Source organism: Copadichromis virginalis, linkage group LG7 (assembly GCF_057382275.1).
Source record: "Copadichromis virginalis isolate Kocher_CV1m ecotype Utaka linkage group LG7, C_Virginalis_male_GT1.1, whole genome shotgun sequence".
NCBI lineage: Eukaryota > Metazoa > Chordata > Actinopteri > Cichliformes > Cichlidae > Copadichromis > Copadichromis virginalis.
In genome coordinates, this window is record NC_140624.1 from 10320705 (window position 1) to 10345303 (window position 24599).

The following is a 24599-nucleotide window of genomic DNA, read 5'->3' on the forward strand; positions in this document are numbered from 1 at the left end:
TGCTATGATAATTATCTAACAATATAATCTGCCTGTCATCACATATTAAAACCTCACATGTGAGAGCTTGCTGCTGCTAGCTTATTGGGGGTAGGTGTAGGACAACAGCCATCACTGGCATCGTGGAACTCTCCCATTGACTTGTGATCACGATTCGTGTTTTTAATGTTCTCCCTCTGCTCTCCGTTCCTCACTCCCTGCAGTGGTAAATTGCATTAGAGGAGATTTATAGAAGACATTCAATTTACAAATCATCTCGCTGCACATCTTCCTATTCATCCCCCACCCCACGTTTATTCCTCACCTCCTCTTTTTCTCATTGTTTTTCTCTCCATCATCAGTGTCATCATCAGCTTTTTCACTCTCTTTCTCTTATAAATAGCAGAGTGGTCAGATTGCAGACCAGCCTAAAAGAGCAGACCACTTATCCGGCTCTGAATACTGGAAACTTGCCACAACCGCAGCGAAGCACAATAAGTCTTTCTCTTACAATTACACACTCTGTCGCAGAGGGTGCTATTTAATGTGTGTGTAGGTGTGTGCGGTGGGAGGTATATATATTTTTGAGTTCCTGACACCATTTCAATGCAGGTATAAGAGTGACAACGGGCAACTTGCCCTGCCTACTTTATCTCTGTCGCTCTCACACATGCACGCGTGCGCGCACACACACACACACACACACACACACACACACACACACACACACACACACACACATATATTGATAGTTCTCGTTCTTCTGCCCATCTTGCCCCCCTCACTCCCCTCTCTCCTACCATCCTCCTGTCCTCCTTTCCTTTCTTCCTTTTTTCGAATCCTTCTCTGCCTCCTGTCCCTGCTTTCCCCGTGCCAGCATGCTGCTGATATTTGTTGTCTTCGAAACCATCCTCAGCAGGGGTTTCGGTATTGGCTGTAATAAGTTGTATCTCTGTTCTGGGCCACCTGTGTCAGCTGGCACTCTTCTCTTTCCGCCTCATATCACACACTGAGCTCTTAATGCATTTACATCTCAACCGCTGGGAGGCAAGTAGGTGTTTGCTCTGATGTGCGTGTTTACGAGCGTGTGTTGTGCGTATTTGTGTGAAGTGTGTTTGTAGGTATGCTCGCGCGCGCTGGAGCGTTTCATCCGCACATTCAGTCAGTCTCTATGAATTTCAATGCGATGTTATCTGTGGCAGCTGGTGACAGTTCTTGATATGACTCTAGCGCTCCCTAACCTCCAGATGCGCAATCACTTACCTATTTACCTGTTAATCCAGCTCCACATCTCCAGTTTCTTCTGTGCTAGGACATAGATGCACATTTTGTCAATTTACCTATTCATACCAACAAGGTATAAAAAATAACACTTTTATCTGCACTGTTTTAGTTTTGTCACACCTATTCCTTTTAAATAAAAGGCCAAAGAAGGCACTATATAAATTTATATAGCTTAAGAAGATGATGTAAATGGTAGTTTTTTGGTACCTTTGATAGTGGAATAGTTTTCATTGGATTAAAAAATGTCCATAATCCCGGCTGTGTGTTTTAGACTTTGATCCAGCTGTGTTCAGTCGGTGGCCTTCAGTGTAAGTGAGGTTTCTGGGGTTAACACCCAGCAGCAGTATATCTAAAAGGCTGTCTTCATGATGAAAGGACGTGATGAAATGATGTGATATCTCTTCAGCTGATGAACTCATCGCTAAATTATGACCTGACGCAACCAGGCTGTTCCTAACCGAGTGTATGATTGACAGTCAGGACATGCGGTCTCTTATCACTCCTGCACACTGACAGAGAGGGACACTCAAAAGCCATTTCACTGGGGACATACGTCAACAGTTTAGTCTGGAAAATGACACACTGAAATTTCTACACTTACTTTGGAATGCCAGACAGAAGTGACTTACATCAATAATCTTTAAACAATTGATGTTCTGCCAGGAAACCTTGAGACCTGCAGTTGATTTGAATGTTAGGGTACGCTCACACTAGGTGATACCTAACATGGCTCTACACGTTTAACCTCCGAATTTCAGTTTGTTTGACCAGTGTGATTGTTGAGGGCCATGTGGTCCTTCTTAAAATAGGCCCACACATGGTTTAGCTGGTCTCGTGCGCAATGTGCTTGTGGTGTAATGGCTATCTGCACCTGGGCGCAGAACTACAATCACTATTAACAACAGCTGCCTCTGTGAAAATGGCCATGTTAAGTAATCAACAGATCTACCATATCTGTGAGAGGATATTATGTTACCAGCTCCCCAATTAAAGCCTTATTCTCTTCAATATTATACAAGAAAGATACTTCAGATATAGAGATAAACTAATGCAAATTTAGGCTGGCTAAGGGAAGTGTGGGATGGGAGACAATCATGTAGAGACCACACACCTAAACATTGTTGCAGGCCATTCTTGCCTTCCCATGGGGATGACAGAAGGACACAACCTCCCCATAATTGTGAGGATTCATAAGATCCACTGCCAACATCACTGCGCCAGACAGTACTGTAGACCCAAGAGGTCTTGCCCATGCTGTGGCAGGTCAGAGTTGTTTTGGCATCACAAGAAGAGCCTACACAATATTAGTTCAGTACGGCATCTTTTACCCATACTCTGTTCTTCTAAAAATGAAAAAGGGATTTAATATACTTTAAAAAAACAAAGATTTATTTTTTTGGGGTTTCCATAGTTCATTTCATGGATACCGATGCTTGTCGCTGATGGACAAAAGTTGAGAGAAAGCAAGAAATGAGGTCAGAGAGGGATGAGGAGCTACGTGCTACAAAGGTCCCTGGCTGGAAATGAAATGGGAACTTTTTTTTAGGAACTTACCCTACCAGGGTACCCCAGAAAATCCATTAATAAGTATGTCACTGTTTTAAATCTCCATAAAGTAAATGCTGTTCTTCATACTGTGTTTTCCATTGTGATACTCACAGAAATTATTTTAATTGCTGCCCTTTTGCTGAACTTATGTAAAACCCAAGAAGAGACAGACAGATACAGGCGAATGTGTTGACAGAAGTCAAACTGCACATTGTAGATACAGATGAGACAACAGTGCACATTTTTTTTAACCTGGTTCACTTATTAGAAAACAGCATATTAGCATGTCTGTGTAATTCTTAACTTTACATGCAAACATGATGGGTTCTCACATTACATTGGCGATTCTGTTCTCAGACATGTGAAGCTAGAGACACCGGCAACCATAGTCAATTGTCTTCCAGGGGCCAGAGCAGGCGACATTGAAGGAAATTTAAAACTGCTGGCTAAGGGTAAACGTAAATTCAGTAAAATCATAATTCACGTCGGCAGTAATGACACCCGGTTACGCCAATCGGAGGTCACTAAAATCAATATTGAATCGGTGTGCAACTTTGCCAAAACAATGTCGGACTCTGTAGTTTTCTCTGGTCCCCTCCCCAATCAGACCAGGAGTGACATGTTTAGCCGCATGTTCTCCTTAAATTGCTGGCTGTCTGAGTGGTGTCCCAGAAACGATGTGGGCTTCATAGATAATTGGCAAACCTTCTGGAGGAAACCTGGTCTTGTTAGGAGAGACGGCATCCATCCCACTTTGGATGGAGCAGCTCTCATTTCTAGAAATATGGACAAATTTATTAAACCCCCCAAAATATGACTATCCAGAGTTGGGACCAGGAAGCAGAGCTGCAGTCTTACACGCCTCTCTGCAGCTTCTCTCCTCCTGCTACCCCCCCAAAAACCCATCTCCATAGAGACTGTGTCAGCTCCCAAAAAGACAAAAAACAAACTAAAAACCAGCAACAAACAACTTAAACATAAACAATCACAAAGAAAGAACAATACAGTATCCACATCTGAACCAAAGAGTAAAACAGTGAAATGTGGATTATTAAATATTAGGTCTCTCTCCTCCAAGTCTCTGTTAGTACATGACTTAATAATTGATCAACAAATCGATTTACTCTGCCTTACAGAAACCTGGTTGCAGCAGGATGATTATGTTAGTTTAAATGAATCAACACCCCCGAGCCATTCTAACTACCAGAAATCTCGAAGCACAGGCCGAGGGGGCGGTGTGGCAGCAATTTTTCACACCAGCCTATTAATTAATGAAAGACCAAGACAGACTTTTAATTCATTTGAAAGCCTGATGCTTAACATTGTCCACCCCAGCTGTGAAACTCAGAAACCAGTCTTACTTGTTATCATCTATCGTCCACCTGGGCCTTACACAGAGTTTCTGTCTGATTTCTCAGACTTTATATCTAATTTAGTTCTGAGCTCAGATAAAATAATTATTGTGGGTGATTTTAACATCCATGTAGATGCTAAAAATGACAGCCTCAACATGGCATTTAATCTGTTATTAGACTCAATTGGTTTCTCTCAAAATGTAAAAGAACCCACCCACCACTTTAATCACACTCTAGATCTTGTTTTAACATATGGCATAGAAACTGAACATTTAACAGTGTTTCCTGAAAACCCTCTCCTGTCTGATCATTTCCTGATAACATTTACTTTTACAATAATTGATTACACAGCGGTGAAGAGTAGACTTTATCAAAGTAGATGTCTTTCTGAAAGCACTGTAACTAAGTTTAAGAATATAATCCACCCACTGTTATCATCTTCAATGCCCTGTACCAACACAGAGCAAAGCAGCTATCTGAACGCTACCCCAACAGAGGTCGATTATCTTGTTAATAATTTCACCTCCTCACTACGTACGACTCTGGATACTGTAGCTCCTGTGAAAACTAAGGCCTCAAATCAGAAGTACCTGACTCCGTGGTATAATTCTGAAACACGTACCCTAAAGCAGATGACTCGTAATCTGGAGAGGAAATGGCGTGTCACAAATCTAGAGGATCATCATTTAGCCTGGAGAAATAGTTTGCTGCTTTATAAGAAAGCCCTCCGCAAAGCCAGAACATCTTACTATTCATCACTGATTGAAGAAAATAAGAACAACCCTAGGTTTCTCTTCAGCACTGTAGCCAGGCTGACAAAAAGTCAGAGCTCTTTTGAGCCAACCATCCCTTTAACGTTAACTAGTAATGACTTCATGAACTTCTTCACAAATAAAATTTTTATCATTAGAGAAAAAATTACCAATAATCATCCCACAGATGTAATATTATCTACAGCTACTCTTAGTACCATTGATATTAAGTTAGACTCTTTTTCTCCAATTGATCTTTCTGAGTTAACTTCAATAATTACTTCCTCCAAACCCTCAACGTGTCTTTTAGACCCCATTCCTACAAAACTGCTCAAAGAAGTCCTGCCATTAATTAATGCTTCAATCTTAAATATGATCAACCTATCTCTAATAATCGGCTATGTACCACAGGCCTTCAAGCTGGCTGTAGTTAAACCTTTACTCAAAAAGCCATCTCTAGACCCAGCAGTCTTAGCTAATTATAGGCCAATCTCCAACCTTCCTTTCATATCAAAAATCCTTGAAAGAGTAGTTGTCAAACAGCTAACAGATCATCTGCAGAGGAATGGTTTATTTGAAGAGTTTCAGTCAGGTTTCAGAGCTCAGCACAGCACAGAAACAGCTTTAGTGAAGGTTACAAATGATCTTCTTATGGCCTCTGACAGTGGACTCATCTCTGTGCTTGTCCTGCTAGACCTCAGTGCAGCGTTCGATACTGTTGACCATAATATCCTATTAGAGCGATTAGAACATGCTGTAGGTATTACAGGTACTGCACTGCAGTGGTTTGTATCATATCTATCTAATAGACTCCAGTTTGTTCATGTAAATGGAGAGTCCTCTTCACACACTGAGGTTAATTATGGAGTTCCACAGGGTTCAGTGCTAGGACCAATTCTGTTTACATTATACATGCTTCCCTTAGGCAGTATCATTAGAAGACATAGCATACATTTTCACTGCTATGCAGATGACACCCAGCTCTATCTGTCCATGAAGCCAGATAACACACACCAATTAGTTAAACTGCAGGAATGTCTTAAAGACATAAAGACCTGGATGGCCGCTAACTTTCTGCTTCTTAATTCAGATAAAACTGAGGTTATTGTACTCGGCCCTGAAAATCTTAGAAATATGGTATCTAATCAGATTCTTACTCTGGATGGCATTACCTTGGCCTCCAGTAACGCGGTGAGGAACCTTGGAGTCATTTTTGACCAGGACATGTCCTTCAACGCACATATTAAACAAATATGTAAGACTGCTTTCTTCCATTTGCGCAACATCTCTAAAATTAGAAATATCCTGTCTCAGAGTGACGCTGAAAAACTAGTTCATGCATTTATTACTTCCAGGCTGGACTACTGTAATTCATTATTATCAGGATGTCCAAAAAACTCACTGAAAAGCCTTCAGCTAATCCAAAATGCTGCAGCAAGAGTCCTGACAGGGACTAGAAAGAGAGAGCATATTTCTCCTGTTTTGGCTTCCCTTCATTGGCTTCCTGTTAAATCCAGAATTGAATTCAAAATCCTGCTCCTCACATACAAGGTCTTAAATAATCAGGCCCCATCTTATCTTAATGACCTTGTAGTACCATATCACCCTATTAGAGCGCTCCGCTCTCGCTCTGCAGGCCTACTTGTTGTTCCTAGAGTATTTAAAAGTAGAATGGGAGGCAGAGCCTTCAGTTTTCAGGCCCCTCTTCTGTGGAACCAGCTTCCAGTTTGGATTCGGGAGACAGACACTATCTCTACTTTTAAGATTAGGCTTAAAACTTTCCTTTTTGCTAAAGCATATAGTTAGGGCTGGACCAGGTGACCCTGAATCCTCCCTTTGTTATGCTGCAATAGATGTAGGCTGCCGGGGGATTCCCATGATGCATTGAGTTTTTCCTTTCCAGTCACCTTTCTCACTCACTATGTATTAATAGACCTCTCTGCATTGAATCATATCTGTTATTAACCTCTGTCTCTCTTCCACAGCATGTCTTTATCCTGTCTTCCTTCTCTCACCCCAACCGGTCGCAGCAGATGGCCGCCCCTCCCTGAGCCTGGTTCTGCCGGAGGTTTCTTCCTGTTAAAAGGGAGTTTTTCCTTCCCACTGTCGCCAAAGTGCTTGCTCATAGGGGGTCATATGATTGTTGGGTTTTTCTCTGTATCTATGAAGCGCCTTGAGGCGACTTATGTTGTGATTTGGCGCTATATAAATAAAATTGAATTGAATTGAATTGAATTATCTCACGTACAGATGTTAACATTGCACACCTACTTACACTGTCGTAACAAGGCTCTCTACTCTTGTTAGTACGAATATGGATGGTCTACACTTTGTACTTTGTGTCAGTGCCGCTCTAACAGTTTCTCACACTAAGTGAGCAGTGTGAGCAAAAGTGGCCCTGCTTTGTGCCAACTGGAGAACACACAATTAGATCACTGCTGCTAACTTGAACAGGCAAGTTCAATGGAGTGATGCTTCTGTGTGCTGTACTGTGTAATGCGAGGGCAGCATGTAAGGCTGTCACTATGCAAGCAAGTGGAGAAAAGAAGAGTGGAGTAGACAGAGTTGCAGCTAAAAGGGATTTCCTAGAGAGCGGTGGATGATAAATGAAATGGAGCTGAACCAGAGCTATGATGATAGTGTAGAGAATACGAATCGTTTGTGGACTTTTGGAAGAACCATTGGACCAAGTGACAAAGCAGAAATGTTTTTTAGTGTTTTAGTTTTCAGTTTATTAATAACTAAATTGGCTCTGTGTTGAGATAACTCATATAGATAGAAACATGGATGAAGAGGCAGCAAGTTTTCACTCAGCTAGAATATAATTCACAAGCAAAGACCACAACACAAACCATGCAGAAACAATATTTATTGATGGTAAATCAGAATCAGAATCAAAATTAGAATACTTTATTGATCCCTGGGGGAAATTTTTTTTTTTGTTACAGTGCTCCATTATAAACCAACATAAACCAACATTAACAAGACAGACAATACGCTAACTAAGAATAGTACAATATATACATATATATATACATAAGTCACTCATTAATAAATAGCTGGAAAAGAAACATGTGTAGTTGTAGCAGCAAACAGTGTGTTAAGTGGATGCGTTGTACAGGGAGATGGCCACAGGCAGGAAAGATTTCCTGTGTCGTTCAGTGGTGCTTTTCGGTAATCTCAGTCTCTCACTGAACGTGCTCCTGTGACTGACCAGCATGTCATGGAGTGGGTGGGAGGTGTTATCCAACATTGTCGTTATCTTGGACAGCATCCGCCTCTCCGACACCACCTTGAGGGAGTCCAGCTCCATCCCCACAACATTACTGGCCTTACGGATCAGTTTATTAAGTCTGTTGGCATCTGCTACCCTCAGCCTGCTCCCCCAGCATGCAACAGCATAGAGGATTGCACTGGCCACAACAGACTCATAGAAAATCCTGAGCATTTTCTGGCAGATGTTGAAGGATCTCAGTTGCCTCAAAAAATAGAGACGACTCTGGCCCTTCCTGTAAAGTGCTGTGGTGTTTTTAGTCCAGTCCAGTTTATTGTCAATGTGTACTCCAAGGTATTTATAGTCCTCCACAATGTCAACACTGACCCCCTGGATTGAAACAGGGGTCAAGTGTTTCCTGGTCTTCCTGAAGTCCACGATCAGTTCCTTGGTCTTTGCCACATTGAGCTGCAGATGATTCTGCTCACACCACGTGACAAAGGAGTCGACCACAGCCCAGTACTCTGTCTCATCATCCCTGCTGATGCATCCAACCACCGCAGAGTCATCAGAAAACTTCTGAAGATTGAGGTCTCTGTGCAGTGGCTGAAGTCTGTGGTGTAGAGGGTGAAGAGGAAGGGGGAGAGGACAGCCCCTGTGGAGCAGGTAGATGATGGCGTCCTCAGTTCCGAGACGAGGCTGATAAGCAAACTGAAGGGGATCCAGATGTGGTCTTACTATGGGTCGCAGCTGGTCCAGGATGAGCCTTTCCAGGGTCTTCATGATGTGGGAGGTCAGTGCCACGGGCCTGTAATCCTGGGGGCCACTGGGACATGGCGTCTTTGGTACAGGGACGAGGCATGATGTCTTCCACATCACTGGGACCCTCTGCAGACTCAGACTCAGCATAAACAGTTTATGAAAGACTCCACACAGCTGGGGGGCACAGGTCTTGAGGACGAGGGGACTCACTCCGTCTGGTCCAGCAGACTTGCCTGAGTGAAGTCTCCTCATTTGCATCTCAACCTGGTATTGAGTGAAGGTGATGGGTGGGGGTGGGGTGTCAGGAATCTCACAGGAGGCAACATCGCCATGTGAAGAGAGAGGCTGGCACAGTGGTGTGGCTCTGGATTCCAGGCTGACTACAGGTGAGGTTGTGGGGGTGTGAGCAGACACTGTGGTGTCGAATCTATTGAAAAACAGATTCAACTCGTTAGCTCTATTCTCACCTCCCTCAGCTCCCCTGCTGTTGGTTGGCCTGAATCCAGTGATGGTCTTCATGCCTCTCCACACCTCTCTCATGCTGTTCTGCTGGAGTTTCCACTCCAGCTTCCTTCTGTAATTGTCCTTAGCCTCTCTGATCTTGTCCTTTAGTAACACCTGGACCTTCCTCACCTCCTCTTTATTGCCCCCTCTGAAAGCAGGAGCGACTGTAACAGGTTGCACGCTGGTTGGCGCATGCGCACTGATATGTTCTCCAAGTTTATTGAGGTTATGTGATGTTTTCTGGGCTCGGCGGATCTTAGAAAACAGTTACAACTAAAGGCCATTACACACCGAGAGGGTTGCGAAAAAGCATCAGGGAATTCCAAATTTTCTGAATCCAAATTTGACGCATTATAGCTTTAATGAAAAATCCATCCTTAATCAATGCAATCTACAGCGTTTAATCTCTGGTCTTCCCTGGCTACTCAGTGCGCTCCACCCACTCGAACAGAATTTAATCCAAAATGAGCTCCACCTTCATCCCCCAGCTGCTACTGCCCACCTGCCTGAAGGGCCGGATGTGGAGCCGCTCGGCCCGTCAGAGCCATCATCTAAAAAGAAACGACGACCACGCCGCCAGCGCGCCACCCCACAGCCGGACATTCAGACTTGTACATTGCCGGCTGTGGTGAGTAAGGACTCTGTTTTTGTGTTGAACCGTGGAACTATTCGTTCAGGGGCTGTGTTTTGTGCTACGGACGGTAATGTGAACAGTTTATCAGCTGCCCAGCCTCCTGAAGCTCTCTTAGCTGCCCAGCTACAAGCTGCGTCTCCTGTGTCCCCGCTAGCACAGCCATTAACTCCACCACACGCTCCATTTTCACCTCTACCATCGCTTCAGTCATCAGTTCGGTCTGCCACTCAGTCGCCCTTAGTTCCGTCATCCACACTACCACCTGTTTCCCTTCCACCACCACCATCACTACACCCAGCCATTCAGGCTGCTACTCAGTCAGACATTCAACCCATAGCCCTGCCGTTAATATGCTCTGTAGCTGAGCCACTAGCCGCCCGACCCGCAGCCACTTCAGCCACTCCTCCACCCGTCACACCTCCACTACAACCATCACTGCAGTCTCTAGCGCAGTCTCCTGCAGCTCTGCTTTCCCCAGTGCAGTCTCCAGTGTCCCCAGTGCAGTCTCCAGTGTCCCCAGTGCAGTCTCCAGTGTCCCCAGTGCAGCATCCCTTAGCACAGTCATCCACTCAATCACCAGCTCCACTTTCCCCTCAACTATCACTACCACCTCTAGCTCAGTCTCCTGTGCACTCACCTCTGGTTCATTCTCCTGTGAAGTCATCAACTCCCCTGCCTACTCCGCTCTCACCACCTCCGTTACAACAGACATCAGTTCAGTCCCCTGTGCCAGTGCAGACGCCCTCAGTTCAGTCTCCCGTGCAGTTATCTACTTCACCACCATCAGTAGCTCAGCTCCCACTCTCACCCGTGTCGCCAGTAGCTCAGCTCCAACTCTCACCCGTGTCGCCAGTAGCTCAGCTCCAACTCTCACCCGTGTCTCCAGTAGCTCAGCTCCCACTCTCACCCGTGTCTCCAGTAGCTCAGTTAGCTGCCCAGCAGCCTCTCTCTGCTCAGTCTCCTGTGTCGCCAGTTTTGCTCATTCACTCCATGCAGAGAGGTAACTTGATTTCTACTCAGGGTACTTTTCATGGTTTAGCCGCCGTTGGCACAGTTGGCCACTCCAGGGCTTCCCCAGAGGCTAGGTCTCAGTCCCCAGCTGATTCTGGACCCCTGAAGTTTAAGCAGCCCCCTAAGAACTGCACCATGTTCGCATTGCCTGGGCAGAGTCAGTGCTCAGTGCAGCGCCAGTTGTCCTCATGTCCGCCAGAGGACTTCATGCCTGTTGGCTTTGTTTTAGCCTCCGCTGGAGGGTCCGAGGGGCCCGTTCAGCCTCCTGTCTCCGCTGGAGGGTCCGAGGGGCCCGTTCAGCCTCCTGTCTCCGCTGGAGGGTCCGAGGGGCCCGTTCAGCCACCTGTCTCCGCTGGAGGGTCCGAGGGGCCCGTTCAGCCTCCTGTCTCCGCTGGAGGGTCCGAGGGGCCCGTTCAGCCTCCTGTCTCTGCTGGAGGGTCCGAGGGGCCCGTCCAGCCTCACGCCTCGTCAGCTGGAGGGTCCGAGGGGCCCGTTCAGCCTCCTGTCTCCGCTGGAGGGTCCGAGGGGCCCGTTCAGCCACCTGTCTCCACTGGAGGGTCCGAGGGGCCTGTCCAGCCTCACGCCTCGTCAGCTGGAGGGTCCGAGGGGCCCGTTCAGCCTCCTGTCTCCGCTGGAGGGTCCGAGGGGCCTGTCCAGCCTCACGCCTCGTCAGCTGGAGGGTCCGAGGGGCCCGTTCAGCCTCCTGTCTCCGCTGGAGGGTCCAAGGGGCCCGTTCGGCCTCCTGTCTCCGCTAGAGGGTCCGAGGGGCCCGTTCAGCCTCACGCCGCATCAGCTGGAGGGCCCGAGGAGCCTGTCCAGCCGCCACCTGCGACCGCCTCGTCGTCGCCTGGTCCAGCTGCATCCGAGTCTTCGTCATCGCCTGGTCCGACTGCATCCGCCTGTGCTTCTGCTACGCCTGGGCCAGCCTCTGCCTGTGCTTCTGCTACGCCTGGGCCAGCCTCTGCCTCTGCTTCTGCTACGCCTGGTCCAGTCTCAGCCTCTGCTTCTGGTCCAGCTTTGGCTTCTGCTTCTGCTCCGCCTGGCCCAGCCTCAGCCTCTGCAGCTCCGCCTGGTCCGGCCTCAGCCTCTGCAGCTCCGCCTGGTCCGGCCTCAGCCTCTGCAACCTCGTCTGGTCCGGCCTCCGAGTCTTCGTCCTCGTCTGGTCCGGCCTCCGAGTCTTCGTCCTCGTCTGGTCCGGCCTCCGAGTCTTCGTCCTCGTCTGGTCCTGCCTCGTCTGGTCCTGCCTCGTCTGGTCCTGCCTCGTCTGGTCCTGCCTCGACTGGTCCTGTGCCCACCAGGCCATGGCCAGCACGCCTGGGACTGGAGGGCCGCCGCTGCCTTCCGCGCGGTCGGCCCCCTGAACTGCTCCGTCGTCTCCTTCGGCGCCGCCGCCTTCCGCGTGGTCGGCCCCCTGAACTGCTCCGTCGTCTCCTTCGCCGCCGCCGCCGCCTTCCGCGCGGTCGGCCTCCTGAACTGCTCCGTTGTCTCCTTCGCCGCCGCCGTTGCCTTGCGCACGGCCGGCCTCCTGAACTGTTTCCACGTCGCCGCCGTTGCCTTGCGCACGGCCGGCCTCCTGAACTGTTTCCACGTCTCCGCCGTTGCCTTCCGCATGGTCGGCCCCCTGAACTGCTCTGTGTTTGGGTTGTTTTCTTGGGCTCCGGTGTTTGCTGTGCTCTTCTTTTGTTTTCTGTTCCGAGCCCTCCGTCCTGGGCCCCCGCCGCCCGCCCTGGGTTGTTTTCTGTTTGGTTTTGTTTTTCTGTGTTTGGGCTGTCTGGAGCCAGCCCTTGAGGGGGGGGTACTGTCATGGTCCTGGGCCATGTTGGCCCAGTGTTCTTAGTTTCCTTGTATGTTTGTATTTTGTTCCTTGCTTAGGCCATGTTTTCTGAGTTGCCCTGTTGTGTTGTTCCCTAAGTGTTTTCCCTTCATGGCTTTTACCCCCTGTGTGCCCCTCTGTGTATCTGTGAGCCCTCGTCTCTCCTTATGTTTTATTCCATGTTTCCCCTGCCCATTATGTCTAAGTTCTCCCCGTGCTCTCTCTTCCCCCTGTGTGCCCTCTATGTATTTATGAGCCCTCGTCTCCCTTTGTGGTTATTTCATGTTTCCCCAGCCCGTTATGTCTGTGTTTTCCCCGTGCTCTCTCTCCTCCTGTCTGAACCTCTGTGCACTTCCTGTTTACTTTGTGACTCTCACGCCCATACATGTCATGTTCAGTTCACCCCGCCCTGTCTCGTTATGATTATCAGTGTCACCTGTGTTCCCCGTGTGTTCCCACTTTCCTCGTTAACCCTCTGTGTATTTCTGTCTGCGTCTCCCTCTGTTCAGCGTGACGTCGTCCCTCATGTTGTGTGGATCTTCCTGTGCCTTCCTGCGAATGTTAGTTTACTTTTTCCCAGTTAGTTCTGTATTTCCTGTATTCTGCCGTGCCAGCATTAAAGCTGTGTTCTTTAAGTTTATCCCCGTGTCTGTGAGTCTGCATCCTGGGTCCTTCTCCTGCCTGCCGCACAGCGATTCATGACCCAATCAGTATTCAGTATTCGTGGATTCACCGATACACAGATTTTTCTCCAAATCCTCAAAAACTCCAAATTATTTGTGTAAAATTTGCGTACTTGCTGACTTTTTTGTAGATCATATCTAAAAATTTGCTGATTATTTGTATTTTTTTCTTGACTAAATACATTTTTATGATAAAAAAATGATTTACTAATTTTCAAATATTAATATTAATGTAAACACAGGAAAATCTCAATTTTTTTTCTTCGCCAAGTGATGCACAAATTCCAAACACAAAGCTCCCGAAAAAAGTAAAATAGGCAGTTATTATCATTATTATAAGGGTATTCATGGATTTCAGGTATTCGTGTTTGGTTGTGGTCCCTAACCCCCGCCAGGGTCAGCTGTAATTCATCAACTATCTTCTGCTGATCTTTAACTAAATCCCGATATCTCCCCAGCAAGATTGTGCAGCGTCCCTTCTGTCGCTTGAGGGTCCTCTGTCATTGCCGGTGTGCTCCAGCGTTGGTCTATCCCGAGGTCTCCTACCAGTCATTCGTGTGTGTTTTCTTTTTTTTTATGGCTTTGCTTGTCAAAAATTCTTTTTTGGCTTCAACCTCAGGGGAATCTCAGTGCAGGTTCAACTCAGTGGTTCAGCTCAAGAACAGCCCTCGTGGAGCTGTTCCATGTTCACTCATTCACGCTCATATTTTGATCTCCTGCTTTAATTCAAAGGACAGCAGACGGCAGATACCATCTTTGCCATTGGCAGCACGAAGGCTAATTTGTTATTTAGATTTGCAATTTTCATCTATTGTACATGGTGTTCTTTGGATGCTGGATGACGGCAAAGTTCATTTTTTTCCAACCCTGTTATTCTTCCATTAGTAGTGTGTGTCTGTGCGCTGATAGTGTACGATAGAGCAGCTCTGAGTGATTACCGTGTAGAGCAACAGTACAGGCTCTCTTACCACAACAAATTAAGCCAGAGAGCCAAGCCCACAGGGAGAACTCTTCATCAGAGGACCAAGGAGAAGATAAAAGAGTGCTACAGCTCAATCACTATCCAATCACAGAGTTTAACAGGAGACAAAACTCAGTGTGACACATGCTATGCATCTAATTACTATATACACAGGTGAAGGTGGAAAAAAATGCAACAGAACAGCCTGAAGCTGGAGTTACAGACACAGACACAGTGTTATTCAGCGGTGCATCACATAGAACTGTAAGCTCTGTTTAGAACAACATGACTAATACTCTGTAAACACACAGTATATAGATGAACACATATATTACATATTCACTGGCTATTAACTATAAACACCACGAAAATAGGATAAAACCAGTGCTGCACATACCTACAAAGTCATTCTGGTGTATCAAACAACCATGCCAATAGACACAAGTTCCCAAGGGATATGAAAGGCTAGGACAACCACCACAACAATCTTACGATCTTACACCCAGGACCTAGCTCACATTCATAGTAGGAAGAGCTTAGAGCCCTTAGGACAGAACCACTTCTGAGATGTAAACTCACCAGCAGTGGAGGATAAAAGCCAAGTGGAGAGAATACATGAAATTAATGAAACCAAACTGTTTTTCAGCCCAAAGACATGAATAATAACCGGAATTGCTAAATCTGCTTCCACAGATTTTGTTATGTTGCACATATTATTCTTTGATAAGCTCCTTAATACCATTGTCAAGATGTCATATTTCACTACACAACTGTTGTGGCAAAAGCATGTGACATTAATAATTACAACCCAAATGTATCAGTTAAATTAATCTTTATATTTTCTTTAACGGATTTTTTTTCTCTTATGTTAGCATTTCTATAAGAATACATAGTACATCGATACAGTTATTTAGAATACTGTTACATGTGAGTTTTAAAACTTTACACTTACACTAAAACATACTGGTAGAGTGGTATGGTAGTGCAGAGGTTGACCATTGTTGTCTCATAGCATGAAGCTTCTGTGTGGAGCTTTCATTCTGCCTGTGCCTGCTCTGGTTTTCTCTGTATACTCTGAAGGTAAAACTGAAAGTCTACAGGTTTTACTGCTGTCCTCACTGCTATTTAAGCAATGGAAAGCAAAGTTTGGTTACTTTGACCTATACTGACACAGTGTGCTCTTCTTAAGACATATACCCTGGATGCAACTTCGATGGGAATGAATAAGAAATATTTCAGGAATGCAAAATGTTGGAAATCACCACAAACCCACTTCTCCACAGAATTTATTTCTCCACAATAATCCAAATTTAGTCAAACACTAGTCTCTCAAGGAGTGGGTGCACAAAAAAAAATCACAAGCAAAACAAGCAATTTTGAAGTAGGTCAAGGAGAACTCAAAGGTAACAAAAAAAACACATCATTTGCTGAATGTTATGTACATCTGTTCAGTATAAATATGAATGGTATTAATGATTTTGAGCTATACGAAGCTTATTTGATCTCTGTTCTTTTTCACTTAGATCTCCAACAATTAACTCACAATCCCCCAGCTGTATGTACCATCATTGTATGTTTATTTTAGCACAACTTCACCAACAATATCCAGAAGGCATCCTACCCTAAACAAGCCTCCCCAGTGGCACTGGATCACCAGTTAGCTAAACAACCTTTTACCACTGCTAAAAAAAATCGAATACTACAGGGCTGGTGGGCTGACAGGTTTATACTATATCCTCATTCCTATGCCTAATATCAAGTTGGGCTGTGTCCTTAACTGGAAAAGTGCCAGCTGATCCTGTGTTGATTGTCTTTTATATGTTATATATAGCACTATGGTCTTGGAGGATTGTTGTCAGGCTTCACTGTGTGCTGTACAACTGCACAACGTTGGAATGACATACGGCAACTTGACTTGATCAAGGGAGAAAGTCACCAAACTAGTCACCAGAGGTGGCACTTTTAAATGGGGGCAATATAGCCCCTGCTACACATGCATCTACTCTACAGTGCATACTTTGTAGTGACTATATTCTTCCATACTGCCTTGAAAGTCTTTTTTTCCCCTAGTGAGATGTTACATTAGTGAGGAAACATAGTAATAGCAGCTCTGCACACAGCATAACTGCAAGGAAATGAAGCAGAACCATAGATCAGAGTGAGGAGAAGGCCCTCTGAAGGACAGATTTGTCAAGCATCCTTCAACCCACATGCAGATGGATTGGAAGCAGTCTCATTAAAAATAATTGTCCTTCAAATGTATGGCAATCCAAACCCTGAGGAATACCTTTTGCTCTCAGGGTTGGTAATTGAAGCTGACCACAGTAAATCAGCCCCATCGGTTGATGTGTCGACACCCTGGGAGGAGATTAAGCTGGTATCTCAGCTCCTGGAGAAACGTGGATTTACTGCACAAAATAATATAGTTACAGATCACATAAGTCACGCTAAAGGGACATGTGTGTGTTTGTGGGTGCGATGTGCCTTCTGCGTTATGAGGAGTGTTGTAGCATAAAAGACTGCAAACTGGCAACGAAATCAACATATTAACAATATCTATAAGGGTCAAGTATAAGCAAGAAAGTATATATATATATATATATATAAATCAAATCACAATTATTTTATTACGTTTTGTGTATGTATCAAAGTAGTTCCAGATTGGCTTACAATTAAAACTTTGTCTTTTCTCTTGAGGGCATGTCATGCTAACATTTCTGAGCAGAGTGTTTAACATCTTACTGCGCCCCATGAAGGTTTGAGAGATGATAGTTTGACTCTAACTTCTGTCGCGTTCCAGACACTGATTACCCTCTGTGCAGTTAACTTGGAGCGCCAGCTAATTAGCATCAATGGTAATTAGAGGAGTCGTTAAGAGCCTTATAATCAACTTTTCTCCTTTACTCATTTGACTCCCTGGGGCTGTCAGGTCTGTCTGCATCAGTTCCTTTTCCTCAGCAGGCAACATACATTATACATGCTGTGTTACAGAGAGTATTTTTGTGAAATGGCAACTCTGAATTGGTCTGAAATTAACTCAATAGCAGTGCCAAAGCACTTTGTAATCATCTGCATTACTTGGCATGGAAGATGGCTGTCCGTGGTGCTAAACAGTGGAAGTCTGTGTGTGCTTAAGAGATCCCCTCAGAAGCCCCACATGTACAGTAACATCTCAGAGACACAGTGACAAACTATGAGGTTCCTTCAGTGATTATCCGAATTGTTGTTCCCCTTTGCTTCTGAGAGTTATTATTTTTCACAGTGACCGTTATAAAGACTAACCCTGTTTGCACACCCGTGTCTGTAACTCCATGAGCTGGAAATCTGAAGTGGCTGATATCATCATTACAAATCTATAGAAAGTGGTTTGTGTTTTAAGATTTTGTGTGGTTTTTTTAAAGTCATATATAGATCTATATAAAAAACATTTTAAGTCCAACATTGGACCCTAAAACTTTTAAGACCTCATCCTGCTGTTACTGTGAATGCCTGTTTCCCCATAGAAAAAGAAGTTAATGGTTTAACCATTGGTGTGGTTTCTTTCCTTTTTTTTCTTTTCTTATATCATTCTTGTAAAACTGCTAATATAAAAACTTGCTTTAAAATTCTTCAGCAGCTCCTTTACTGACTGATTTTGTGCTGACAAATCAGCAACTGGTATAAAAATATCTGCTGTCTTGGCTGCTCAAGAAAAAAAAAGAGGTTAATCGGTTATCATTAATTACTCACACTAAAAATTCATTCATTCATTCATTTATTTATTCATTTTCAGGCACAACAAATACCTATATTGAACATAAAATACACAAAACAAAAAACAAAACTTGCCTGAAAAAGGAGTGGGACGAAGAAAACTTATTAAATCCCACCCCTATACTCACTCATCAACAAAAAAAAACAATAAACTTCCCGCAGCTACGCCCATCATTGCATACAGACCCATCAACAGCCCCGGGCAGATACAAGCATCTAAGCGGCAGCTCGCAACCAACAATTAGAGCCTTCATAACTGAATACAGAATATATAAATTATAAATTGCATTACCACAGGTAACAGGCAGTAATAACTACAAGTAACAGACACACATACATATACATACATATATATCTACACACACAAGTACATATATGTACATACATACGCACACTTTATTTTTTATTTTTTATTTTGGAATCCATAAAATAGTCCATAAAATAAACATAATGATAAAAAAAAAACCCAATCAGTAGGATATAATGTTCAATTTACACATTATTTTTTTTTTTTTTACTAAAGAGGTCACTTTTTCTTCATCATGTAATGGAAGGCAGTGGATCGCTGTTATTCAGGCAATTACAGGCAGTGGGCGTAGGTGAGAAGTTGCTAAACCCCTTTTGGGACATTGGCAAAACTGTGCGTGTGTATTTTGGCTGCATGAGGCCTAATGTGTTGGCATTTATTCATCCTCAACTAATCATCAAAACACAAACACCTACTCACTCTTCATGCTGAGAATCACACGGTTCATGCAGACTGTTGTCACACCTGTTGCTCATGGTGAATATGGATCAAACTGTGTGAGTGTGAGTACATAAACGCTTGGACCGATATACTTGGAGTGTGGGTGGATGGTATGGAGTGATGAATTTTAGTTAGTAAGAAAACAAGGTGAAAGATTACCAAGCTATTTTGCCTTCATGAATCTGTAGTTTGATGTCAGCCAGAGAAAGAAGGTCCACTGTACATTTCAATTGTATGTGTTTTACAGTACTATGTTATTTTAGTGCAAACATAGCAATGACTGTTGGTGAGCTTTTTTTTTAATTTGGAGAAGTTTTGCGTTTGAATTTAAACCTCGCAGACTTGTTTAATAGGAATTAACTAATTACTTTTTAATCTAGAATAAAAAAAATATCAGTACACAATAAATTAAAGTGGCTGTTTTATACCTTTCCTTATTTATGTACTGTTAAAGTGGTGAATGTTAATATTAAACACTTTAGCTCAACATGAAACACGATCAAAGTTTCTAAAATTAAGGTCAGTGCATGCCATCCTTGTGAGCTTGCTAGGCTGATGTTAACAGAAAAGTCTGTTCCAACTATAAAGGGCAACGCTGAAGAGTCATAACTATGCTGTGATTAACATATCACCCTAGCTTGTATTAATAATTGGAGCAAATGGGCTGTTACTTTAGTTTTATTGAAGTCAGTGGGCATATTCAAATGTAGCTGCGTTGCTCTTCATAAGTCTACGATTTTATGTCTGATTTTATGTGTTTAAGAATGGTTTCAAGTAGCAGTGCAGGAAGACAGTATGCTGTCACTTAGCAATAGCAAAAATATTTTGCTCACTATTTTACTTTTGGTTTTTCTGACAATTCATTTGGCATTTTAAGCACATTTTACACATGCAAACCTATTTACAGGGATTATCAGGGCTATTTTATACAGCTCAGATAATTCTTACTTAGAGATTGAATTAGCGGTTTTTAAATTTAAGCCCCACTGGTGGGGCTTTGAGCCCCACAGGTGGGAAAAATATGGACGAAAACTAAAAGAGTGTATTGTTTCACACAGCGGATGAACAAAGGGCTTGCATTAACACCCAGTAAAAGCTAAAGCTTGTCAAGCAGTGTTCAAGAATAATAAGAGTAAATTTAATTTGGCCAACAAATTATTTCACAGAAACAATTACAGAAGGAAATAAGATGAAGTGGAACAAACAGTGTATAATTTCCATTCCAACAGGCCTCAAGAGCAGAACACATTGGCCAGTTAGAAGAGAAAAAAAGCTTTATTAATATAAAGTTGACATCAGACTACAAAACCTCAAATAGCAACAAACTATGATAGCGGTAACATCCTGAGAACTCATATGGGCACATTCCATTTCAGCTTTTCTGCACATTATACTTAATTCTCCTCAGTGTTTTATTCTTTCTTAAACAATGGTGAGTTTATTGTGTTATACTGTCAATTAAACTCATTATTACCATATGAGGACATACCTAAAAAAAAAAAAAAATTTTTCAAAGATGAAACCTACTTTTTATACTGATCGGGTCCTACTAATCTCAAGTAGCTAGGAGAAATTAAAAATGCATCCAAAACAAGAGCTCAAGTTTCAGGAGGTTAAGTAACAGCATGCCAAACATGGGCAAAGAACCAAGGCGGAAGACAAACAAACTGGCACATGGAGAGAGGAGCACACAGACTAATCAGGCTGACAAGGAACAGATAAAACCAATCTGAGCAGAGCAGGTGGGAAAATCACAAAGACAGGAATATCAGTGATCAGTGTCAGTGCATTAGGAAAATTATGTTTTCAAAATAAAACAACAAGTCCCCACACCGTGACAAAGAATGATATAGACAAGATGTACAATTAATCCTTTTGCTTAATTTCTTTATTTCATCTGTCCTCATATCAGCCTCACTTTTTTATCAATACTGAGCTGTTGCCTAGATACAGACTAGGTTGTTATTCAACTGACCTTCAAAAAAAAAAGGGGGAAGAAGAAAAAAAGTGCCATCACGCTTCTGAGTTAATATCAATAAACATAGACAGCTACTAAATGACTAGACATGTAAAGCAAATAAACAAGCTAGTCTTTGTCACAGAGTCTAAGGCCAGGCCTTGCGTGTTTTATTAGGGCATGTTGTGGGTCTGAGTTCAAGTGAAATGAAACTGTTCCTCCACTGAATCTGCTATGCCCATCACTCCTTTGCCTGATGCAACCAGATACAACCGTCACCCTTCACTGAACCTGCCAGCCAAAGCCATTTGTTTGCATAAGGGACCTGCCAGTACAGGGATGCTAGTATGGCCACGGGAATCACTGAAAATGCAATAGCAAAATATATTCACTGACATGCTCACAGGCACATTCTCACACACATACACAAAGGGTGACATCAAACAGTTCCTTTTGACGGGGTCTAGCCAAGGAGCCACTACCATCAGCCCAGGTGATAATGATGATGCTCCATCAATGCCAGAAGACAGTAGCTGGGGCAATATAAAGCACATCCATAGAGAGAAACACACACACACACATTAAAAATGATCTCTTGTCTGCCTGATTATATGGTTGTTTAATGAAGGTAATTAACCACAGTGTATTAGTCTGTATTTCTCTTCTAACAGTCCTTTGTTCCCTCACCTTTTGATTATCCCAACTGTGTTTTGTGCACTCTAAAATATAAAAACTACACGTTATTTTTTGTGTTATTATTATGTAGATGCTGTGAATCATGATCCACAAGACCTTGGCTTTAAATGTCAGATTTGTTAGATATGGAGTGATAAAAACATTTCTCATGTCGTATGAACTAAGGAAACAAGGTCATTCAAGGTGAAATCAGTTAAAACACCAATCTAGCTGCTCTAATGTGATCAGGTTTACAGGTCTTGTAGCACTGACGTTCAAAAAGGCCTTTAACTTAAATATTCAAGATCATTTAATTCTCATTATTTAAATTTTACTTTACTTACTGTGTGATTGAGTGTGTGTGCGTGTGTGCTTGTGTTTGTGTGGTTCTATATTTCAGGGCACTTTACTAAATTAATTTCATATAGACACAGTTCTAGGCTTTCAGCCGTCATTCAATTCATCAAAGTTTATTTTTTTGTGTGGGCAAGGGGGGTTTATTTGGTTTCATAATGATATAAATGAGGCAATGTGTGGCGATCTGCTGTATCAGGCTAGTTTAAATTAGAAAAATAATCTGCTCTTCACTGGTGTACTATAAATAAAACCTGAAGATCTAATGCAAAATAACACAGCGCATTGCAGCCTGCACCATAAATCTGTCATTAAACTGCTAACTGCCTAAATGCGTAATCGCTGCTGCATCTGTTTGTGTGGCATGAAAAAGATGACTTTGATGTTATGCTATTAGGCTTTTTAGGCAAGAATAGTGGAAGTGACACATTACCATCTCTTGTGAAGAGTGATGAAAATAGTTGAAGCTAGAAAATGGGTGTTGCTTGAAATCTCTTATTCACTAAATGGAATTGAATTATTGCTGTCAACACATAAATTACCTCCTGCCCCACATCTCATCGCACACACTAACACAGGCACATACCCTTGGAGGTTTACATCATTTGGTGAATCCAAATCGTGTGACATCTTGCAGCACAATATGATGCTAATGCACAACTGTACCAGGATACAAAAGGTGCCTCAATAATCATATGTACTTTAAAATAATTGCACTTAATTTCACACTATTCCTAATGCATTCAGTATCTTAGCAGTAATTTTCAAAAAAATAAAAAAATAGCATAACCATTGTCGATATGATAGGGCTAAATGGATTAGCCCTGACCTTGTAGCCTATTCTTTCTTGCGATGTTTTATAGTACCTTAGTTGGTGAAATAATTTAAGTTCACCCGGGTTAAAACCACTCCGCTGAAAACAAACAGGAAGAAAACTTTAAAAAAAAATTATGAGAAAAGATTTGCACACACATGCTCATGCTCTAGAACACACGCACAGTCACCCATAGTCCCTCACATGTCTCGCCCACAGCCCTTCTGGGCTTGTCTCCATGGTAACCTCAGCAGGGATGGTGTCCTTGGCAAGGATGGAGAGATGGAAAGAGAGAGAGAGTGAGAGAGATTGGAAGTAGAGACACTTGTTGAACGGTTAAAATGATCAGTTTTAACATGCATTATATTATAGTTCTTACTCCCTGTGTTCATTGTCAATAAGATTTTCTTTTTGTTTCCTTCTCACTGTATTTCAAATGTGTATCAGTGATACAACACTTTTTTTTTTCCGTAAGGCATACCTTGATATTTTCACTTTCTTTAACAGTTCATTTCAACTGCAAGGGAAATATCTATTTACAGTCTACTAAGAATATAAAGCAATTTCTGTTCATATCATGAACCTTTGACCAGTTAGCTTGTTTTCAGCATGTGCACATCAAGAATTTACATTATAAGCCAGCTTGTGCCCACAGCTGCTCTAGCAGAGGGCTTTATTGTTACTTTCGGCTTGCTTTGACAGAAAAAGATCGTGGCACAATGTCATCATGCCCTCAGGGGGAGAATATAAAAATGACAGTCTCACACTAACTAACAGCAGAATGTCGTTAATAATCAAAAAGCTCCACTTGCCATTCCCAGAGGCAGTCATTCTTTTAAATCTAAGTCATAAGACTTCTTTTTAAGTGCATTTTCAGATATCAAAAAGAATTTCTCAGAATAAATGACATTTAACTCTGTATTAACTTAATTCTTAAATGCCCTTTGAGGCACATTTACAAGAGAGTCATGCCAGTCATGCATTCACAAAACGCAACACACCAGCACAGCTGTGTCTAAATGCTTCAGTGAGGTTCTGATGGCTCCATCAACAAGTCACTACAAAAGCTGCTTTGACTGTGCCTTTGGTGTATCTGATCCTAGTAGTAAAACGGTTTGCTTAAGTGTTTATGGAAACTGTCAGATGCAAGTTTCTACTAGGCTATAGTGTAATCTATCATAATTTTAATAGTGAGAGAGCACATGTGACGTCATCAGCCATTTCTTGGTCCAAATGCGTCTTTGGTTTCTTAAATCAAACAAACACAGAGTCTTCCATGAAAGTTAAAAACACTCTGCATTCTTTTAGCTCTAATAAAATGATCAGGGTGGATACCTTACCGGGTGGTGTAATAACATTTAACGTCCAGATCCAAAGAAGATTTACAAGGTTTAGCGGAATTGGAAGTTGACTAAAGATGATCTACCATGTTCAAGTATTTCTGAACAAACTAAAATGTACAGCTCTGCCATCTTGTAACATAGAAAGACAACTACTTAGCAGCAATGTTTGGAGGGTTGGAGGCTTGCTGACATATAATGATGTGCAACCTGGTGTCTAGCTAAAGAGCTATGGATAGGCTAATATAAACACATTAGCAAAGGTTATCCGTTTAATTTGTCTTCAATAAATGTTTATTTGGAAGGTCCCCAATAGGAAGAGACCAACGCCATCATTCAACCAAAGAAAGCATCTATTCACAAAAGGTTAGTCATTAGTATGCTGTTATATAGTTTGGAGTACTCTCTATCAAAAGGCCCTGATCCTGAGCTTAATGTCCACATTGAATGTACTGTTA